Source organism: Microtus ochrogaster, unplaced genomic scaffold, assembly GCF_000317375.1.
Source record: "Microtus ochrogaster isolate Prairie Vole_2 unplaced genomic scaffold, MicOch1.0 UNK98, whole genome shotgun sequence".
In the NCBI taxonomy this organism is placed as follows: Eukaryota; Metazoa; Chordata; class Mammalia; order Rodentia; family Cricetidae; genus Microtus; species Microtus ochrogaster.
Genome location: NW_004949196.1, coordinates 921,339 through 929,558, shown reverse-complemented (window position 1 = coordinate 929,558; position 8,220 = coordinate 921,339). Strand labels below are relative to the sequence as shown.

The 8,220-nt window shown below is 48.9% G+C and overlaps 1 pseudogene; it reads right to left on the bottom strand.

The window, feature by feature from the left end:
* Positions 1-7,187: 7,187 nt before the first annotated feature.
* LOC101982943 lies at positions 7,188-7,614 on the bottom strand (annotated as a pseudogene).
* Between the last annotated feature and the right edge of the window lie 606 nt (positions 7,615-8,220).

Here is an 8,220-nt window from a genome sequence, read left to right as displayed (position 1 = left end):
AAAAAAAAAAAAGTAAATAAATCAAAACAAGAAACAGCACCCACACGGCCCCTCAGCTGTCTGTAACTCCAGTTCCAGGGGATCTGGCGCCCTCTGCTGGCCTCCTCTAGTACCAGTAACACACATGGTAGACGTCCGAGCCGGCAAAACACCCATACACATAAAAAATAATAATAATCTTTTAAAAAGTAACAATTTTAAATTGTTAGATGTGCAGTCTTGTGTGTGCACATTTTGTGGGTGCGGAGGGTAATCTTGGGTGTTACTCCTCAGACGCTGCCATTTGTTTCTTTGAGGCAGGGTCTCACTGGCCTAGAGCCCTCTAAGAAAACAAGGTCATCTGGCCAGGTAGCCCCAGGACCCTTCAGTCATCCCCTGCCAGCGCTGGGGTCCTAACAGCCAGCTTGCTTGCTTGCTTGGTGTTTTTGAGGTAGTGCTTCTCTGTATAACAGCCCTAACTGTCTTGGAACTAACTCTGTAGCCCAGGTTGGCCTTGAACCCACAGAGATTCATCTGCCTCTGCCTCCCAAGTGCTGGGATTAAAGGCGTGCGCCACCACCATCCAGTTCAGACACCAGCCTTTTATGTGGGTGCTGAGAATGAACCTTGGGTCCTTGTGTCTGGACTTTCTGGACTGAACCACTCTTGGGCCAGGAAAACGATGCATCTCCCCTCAGGATGCCAGCTCTCTCTACCCTGTCTCTGAAAACCTGTGAGTAGAAAGCTGGACTTCACGGAACACACCCGCCATTCCACCATTCCCAGGAAGCTGAGGCAGGAGGTTTACAAGGTTGAGGCCAGTCTTGGCTACGTAGTCTTATCTCAAAAAACAAAACAAAACCAAAAACAAGTGTGGATGGGAAGGAGGAAAGGAGGGGAAAGGGGTCTGGGGAAGGAGAGAGGGAAAGAGAGTGGGGTCGGGGAGGGGAGCAGCGCATCTCCCTTAGTCTCAGCCGCTTGACTGGGTGTCATTTATACAACGGAACTGTTAAACATGTGTGCTGTTAAAACGTGGGGTCTGGGACACAAGCCCTGCAGAACCGTCACTTCCTTTCACTCCGTCACCTCAGCTGACTGTTTTGCCGCCTGCATGTTTCTCTTTTTGTGGAAATTATTCTATTGTTATTGATGAAAGTTGCTATGGCCTCCCTCGGCCAGGGCCTCAGACTGAGTCATAGATACAGAACTGAAACTTGGGGCTCCAGGGAATTCAGCCCTCTTAGTTTCCACATCTAGGGTGCGGTGTGCAGTATGCATCTTTAGGTGCCAAACACTACTTTATCACGTCTGTGTTGATTCGGCCAAGCTGAAAATGCAGGGTTTTATTTTACAACACATTTCTTCGTGGGGCTCACTGAACTTGGTCCATATTCACCCCCACAATACTCTGTTTTTCCTTCCTCTCCCTCCCTCAAGATCCCCACCCTCCTCCACAAAATGCCCTTCTGCCAGATGGCATGTATGCATTTATTTCTCCATCCGAGTGCCTCACACTGGAGTGAAGGAGGCATTTGCCCATCCATCTTTGGCTGACTTGTTTTAACATAATGACCTCCGTTTCCATCTGTTTTCATGAAAATGACATCATTTGAGTCTTAAAAAGTTTTTAAAGCATGCAATCCTTTTGTTGTTGGTGTGTATATCATTGTAACAGCACATGAGGTTTAACAGCACATGGGAAGATCAGCTGCCTCCTTCCACCACGCAAGTCCCAGGCTTGAACTCAGGTCTGCGTTCACCCACAGCCAGCCCAATGCCCACCCCACACCTCTTCTTAAACAGGCTCTCATGTAGCCCAGGCTGGCCCTAGTTCATTCTTTACAATATGTACCTAGAGCAAATTCTCTCTTTTGAAGACTTATTTCTGTATGTGTCCCTGTGGTGCTCTGTACCTAGGGCTGTGTCCTGGAGCTGAAGTTACTAAAGACAGCTGAGAGTTCTATGTGGAAGCAGGGATGGAATCCAAGTTCTCAGCGAGAACAGCCCATGCTCGAACCGCTGAGCCACCATTCCAACCTCTTTTGATCTTTTCTAGGGTCACCCTCACTTATGAGGTGACAGTCCTCTGTGGTTTTGGTTAGCACTTTCTGCCGCTGCTGCCGCTGGACTCCTTCTGCGTGTTCACTGCCCATATCTGGTGCTTGAGAAGCGGATTGAAGCTGGGCAGTGGTGGTGCACACCTTTAATTCCAGCACACAGGAGGCAGAGGAGGCAGATCTCTGAGTCTGAGGCTAGCCTGGTCTACAAAGTGAGTTCCAGGACAACCAGGGCTACCCAGAGAAAAAACAGTCTTCAAAAACCTAAACCTGCCAAAAAAAAGAGAGAAAGAAAAAAAAGAAGCAAAAGAAAGGAAAGAAGGAAGGAGGAAAAAAGAAGGGAGGAAGGAAAAAAGAAAAGAAAAGAAAGAAAGAAAGAAAGAAAGAAAGAAAGAAAGAAAGAAAGAAAGAAAGAAAGAAAGGATCCGCTCACCGGGGAAAGGAGTGGGGCCTCCAGTGAACTACAAGCCAGGACAGCATCTCTGGGGATCATGTTCCTCAGAACCCAAAATTAGGACCGTAGTGTGACTTCAACACGCGAGAAAGGCAGACACCTTCATAGGGTGCTCACTGCCGCTCCATACAGTAGCCAGGGTGTGGGCCAGCCTAAGTGCTAGGCAACAAATCGGCCGTGAAGAATGTGCAGGCTGGGCTGAGGAGGCAACGCAGTGGTAAGTTCCCTTGCCTTGCAAGCACGGGGCCTGAGATGGGATCCGCAACACACACATAAACAGCAGGCATGACTAAGGGAAGTCAGATACAGGGAGATCGCTGGGACTGGCCAGACTAGCCAAAAAACAGTAGGCTCCAGGCTCAGGGGAATACGATGGAGAGGCACGACACCAGACAGCCTCCTCTGGCACACACCGGAGTGCGCATGTACACACGTGCACACACACAGATACACAAAAGAGAGACAGCATCCATCAACCATCCATCAAGAAAATGATGCACAGGCTTGCCTATGGGCAAGTTCTCGGTTAAGGCGCCCTCTTCAAGGGTGACTCTGCTTGTGCCGAGTGGACACAAAGCTAGCCAGCACAGTTAAATAAAGAATGAAATTATGCCATCTGCGCGGAAATGAGTAGACCTGGAAGCCCTCATGTGACATGACATGAGCCCCACTCAGAAAAGCGCTACATCCGTGGGCCCAGATTCCGTGCAGCATGCACACAATATACTCGTGAGACCCCCACCGCAGACGGGGTGCCCAGGAGTGGCAGGAACTGACAGGGACAGAGAGACAAACGAAGGGGATGACCCACTGAACAAACGCCATGATGATACGCTAATGAAGGTCTTTAGCTACATTAAAAGGTAAAAATACAAAACGAATATGCAATAAAAAGCTAAATAACAAGTGAATAAATACATCCATAAATAAAAGACCAAACATCTAGCCAGGTTCCTTTGCCTGTTTTGAAGTGGCTCCTTTTCCATTTGGGGTTTGCTGTAGAGTTGGACGGGTTCCTTGTGTGTTTCGGACATTAGGGTCTCCCTGCTCCCTGCGCTGTTCCCTCTGACAGGCAGAAGCCTTTCTGTTTACATATCAACCCCAGTTCCCTCTCCCTCCTCTTCTCCTGCTCCCCCATTTCTCCCACCTGCTTCCTACCCCACCCCCATCTACTCCTCAAAGATAAGTCTACTAAGTTTGTCCCATCACCTCACTGGGGCAGGACCAAGCGCCCCCCATGCCTAGGCTGAGCAAGGTATCTCTCCACAGAGACTCGGCTCCAAAAGTCAGTTCACGCATTAGGGTTAGATCTCGGTCCCACTGCCAGTGGCTCCACTACTGCCCAAGCACACCACTGTCACCTGCATTCAGGGGGACTAGTTTGATCCCAGGTAGGTTCCCCCGTTGTCAGGCCAGAGTCAGTGAGCTCCCGCTGGTTCGGGTCAGTTGATTCTGTGGGTTTCCCATCATGGCCTTCACCCCTTTGTTCGTATTATCGCTCTTCCCTCTCCTTGATTGGACTCAGGGAGTTCAGCCCAGTGGTTACTTGTGGATGTCTGCTCTGCTTCCATCTGTTTCTGGATGAGGGGAGAACTCACATTCCTATTTATGCCTCTGTAGTCTGCGTTTTGGTATCAACTTTAAAAAAAATCATTGACAAGACTGATATTGAAAAACCTTTGTCAGAGAGATATCTCAGCAGATAAGGCACTTCCACCAAACCTGACCTGAGTGTGAACTCCAGGACCTTGCGACAGAAGGAGGGGACAGACGGTCCTCACGATTTGTTCTCTGACCTCCACGTAGGCCCTATTACCTGCACGTGAACGCATGGCCACGTGTGAGCATGAATGCGCATGTGTGCGCGCACACACACACACCAAATAAGTAAATCATAATTTTTAAAAATCTCAGGTGTGGGGCCAGGCGGTGTTGGCACACACCTTTAATTCCAGCACTTGGGAGGCAGAGGCATCCAGATCTCTGTGAGTTCTAGGCCAGTACGGTCTATAAGAGCAAGTTCCAGGATAGGCAGGCCAAAAGCTACAGAGAGACCCTGTCTCAAAAAACCAAAAAACAAAACAAAGCCTCAAGTGTGGTGGGTACACCTTTGAGTCCAGGACTTGGGAGGCAAAAGCAGGTGGATCTCTGTGAACTACATAGCCTGTCCAAGAAAAAAAAAAGATTCTTCTAATAGCTACACAGATTCCTGTCTCACATTTAAGTCTGTATCCATTTTGAGTTTGGTCTGTACAGACGTGATTTGAGGGTCTGTCTTGTTCTTCAGCAAGCAGGGATAAAGAGTCTTAGCATTTACTGATGAAACCATTGCTCACTGTTGAAAGTCAGTTTCCTCCGGGGTCTCAATCCCATTCCATTGATGTGTCTATACATATGCCCAGACTGCACTGTCTACTGTCTTTGAGATAGACAGATGAGAGACAGAGAGAATAGATTATGGGTGGGTGATTGGCCGGATGGAGACAGATGTCGTCCTGTAAGCCAGCCCGGGCTCACACCTAGAACCCTGATTTCTTTCAGCTTCCACCTATGTATTCTGATTGATTAGTTTATCTTGGTTTTGTTTGTTTATTTGGTTGATTTTTGAGACAAGGTCTCTTAGAGTCCAGGCTGGCCTCGGACTCGCTGTGTGGCCCAGCATGACTCCAGAGCTGGGGTGCAGGCGCAATCCCCAGGGCCCAGGTTGTGTGATTACTTTCATTTTTGCTTGTTTCCACTCTTGAATTTCTCTCTCCTTGTTGGCTCTGGAGTTTCTGCAGAAATCCCTGCCACTCAGAATTGTTCCCAGTTCCACCTGTCTTGACCCTCACAGCCCAAGGTCTTCCCAAGATGCCAGTATCTCCAGTGACCTCACAGGGTCCCCGGCTTCACCCTCTAAAACCCCCTCAGAGCTCCAGACCCTCAAACTTCCCCGAGCTCCCCACACCTGCTTCTGTCCACCGTGGGTTTGTTTTTCCCTTCCTCTCTCCTTCCCACCCTTTCATCCATTTCTCCTGTTTATGATCGACAACCATCCCTGACACTGTCTGCTCATGCGCACAGCCCTCCAGGATTTTCCGGTAACCTCTGGGGAACTCTTGCAGCTAGAGGGAGATGGTGGGATTGTGGGATTGAAGAGAGATGATCGTATCCACTAGGGATCGCCTTCTTTCCTCCTGCACATCCTTCTATTTTTCCATCCCTCCTCCTTCTCCACTAATCTTTCATTCCCTCCTCAGATACCTCATCCCCTTCATTCCCTCTATCTTCTCCTCCATCTCCTTCTCCCCGATTTCCTCTCTTCCTTCATCTCTTCCTCCATCTCTCCTTCCACCTCCTCTTCCCCCACTCCTTCCTCCATCTCCTCCACCTCCATCTCCTCATTCACTGAATGAAAAAGGGAAGTGAGGCAAGCGTTCAGCGCCGCTCCCTGATTGTGGTACCTCACAAGCAGATCCCACATGCCTTCCCCGCCATGCTATCCTGACCCCCCCATCGGTCCTTCCTTGACTTGCTTCAGTCAGGCATCTTGTCACACTAGTGAGAAAAGTGACCCATGCCACCGCTTCATCCGGTACCGTCTTCCATGGTTAACCAATAAATGCTGGTGTTTCTGAGTCCCGTGTGCCACTTCTCCAGAGAAAGCCAACCAGGAACGTGGGGTGGCATGGGAAGTATGGGGGCCTGTCTTGAGGGACGGAGCCTAAGGGCTCTGACACTGACTAGGTGGAGGCCACCCCATCTACTCCTGAAGCTCTCCTTTGGGGTTGGGGAGAAAGCCCAAAGCTCACTGTATATGCAATGAGTCTTCTGAGTGTCCAGCTCCCTCAGACCAGAGGCTTGAGTCAACACAGTGAGGGTTCTGTCACCTGCCTCTCCTGGTTCCTCAATGCAGTGAGTTTTAAACACCCGCCGGGACTAACTGCACGCTTGTGAACGTCCCCATGCAGGACATGCACTCATGCACCTACAACAGTGGTAGAGAGGCCCCTATAACACCTCCCCATGCCATGGAAAATCCCAGGCACTCACATCTGCTCACTGTCATCCTGACTACAACTTGCCCAAGGGTCTTAAAGTTTCTATTGCTTTAAATGAGCATCACACCATGACCAAAAGCAACTCACAGCTCACAGCCTACCATCCAGGGATGTCAGGACAGGAACTCACACGGAGCAGGAGCCTAGAGGCAGGAGCTGGTGCAGATGCCATGGAAGGTGCTGCTTACTGGCTTGTTCACCCATTGGCTTGCTCAACCTGCTTTCTTCTAGACCCACAGCAGCCCAAGGATGGCACCACCCACTATTGATCGCTAATTAAGAAACTGCCCTACAGGCCAATCTGGTGGGGGCATTGTCCCAATCAAGTCTCTTAAGTATCCCGCTGATGTTAAGACCCAGACAGCACACCTAGGAAAGCACTCTGAAACCCACTGAGGGCTTTGTCTCTTTGGCTTCTCCTGGGTCTCAACTGAGTCCAGCTTGCTCTTAGGCAATCTCAGCTAGGCACAGGTCACAGGGGAGCGCAGACATAAGCCAGTGTGCCCAGGTGTTCTAAGGGAGGGTACCTGCTCATGAATGGATACTTTGGTATGGTTCCCCTGCTAGACTAGAGCATCAGAGGGCCAGATATGGTGGCTCATGCCTTTTTTTTTTCAACAATAGGAAAATTTATTACTGTGCTTCCACTGTCAAAATTTAGGATCTTGGTCTTTCCTTCTTGCCTTTGTACAGGACCAAAAGGGACATGTTGGCTACTTTAACAACCTTAAAGCGGACTCCAGGAATATCACCTACAGCATGACCCTTTTGACCAAATCCAGCAACCAGAACTTCATCGTTTTCCTCAATGAAATTCAAGCAACCATCATTGGGGATGAAAGCTGTGATCTTCTTGCCGTTCTTGATGAGTTGCACCCTGACAGACTACCTGATAGCAGAATTTGGCTGCTTGGCTTCAACTCCTACTTTTTCCAGCACGATTCCTTTGGCATGAGAGGCACCTCCAAAAGGATTGGCCTTCAGGGCTGTGCCCAAGTGGGCTTTCTTGTATTGTTTGTCACTTCTGGTCCCGTCGGTGGCTGCGGAGCTTCCTGGCAGTACGGAGACCACGACACTTGCCCATCTTGCCGACTCCACAGGCCCCTGGCTCATGCCTTTAATTCCAGCACTTGGGAGGCAGAGGCAGGCAGATCTCTCTGAGTTTGAGGTCAGCCTGGTCTACACAGTTCCAGGACACCCTTGGCTACACAGAGAAAACTCAAAAAACTAAAAATATTAAATTAAAAAAAATCAGGGCTAGAGAGATGGCTCAGCAGTTAAAAGCACTGGCTGCTCTTCCAGAGGACGTGGGTTCAATTCCCAGCACCCACATGTCTGTAACTACGGTTCCAGGGAACCCGACACCCTCACATAGACATACATGCAGGCCAAACAGCAATGTACCTAAATTAACAATAAGTTAATTTAAAAAATAAAAAGCAGGATGATACTGCAAGGTCATCTGTTTTGTTTTGTTTTGTTTTGTTTTGTTTTGTTTTTTAAAAAAGTATCTGATCGGCATACCACCATTATCAGCTGGGTATAAAACCACCACAGAAAGGCATCTTTGAGTTTTTTTTTCTTTGATCTGTGCGTTTATTTTCTCTATGGTGTCCTCAGAATCTGAGATTCTTTCTTCTATCTCTTGTATTCTATTGATTATGCTTGTTTCTGTAGACTCCGCTCGTTG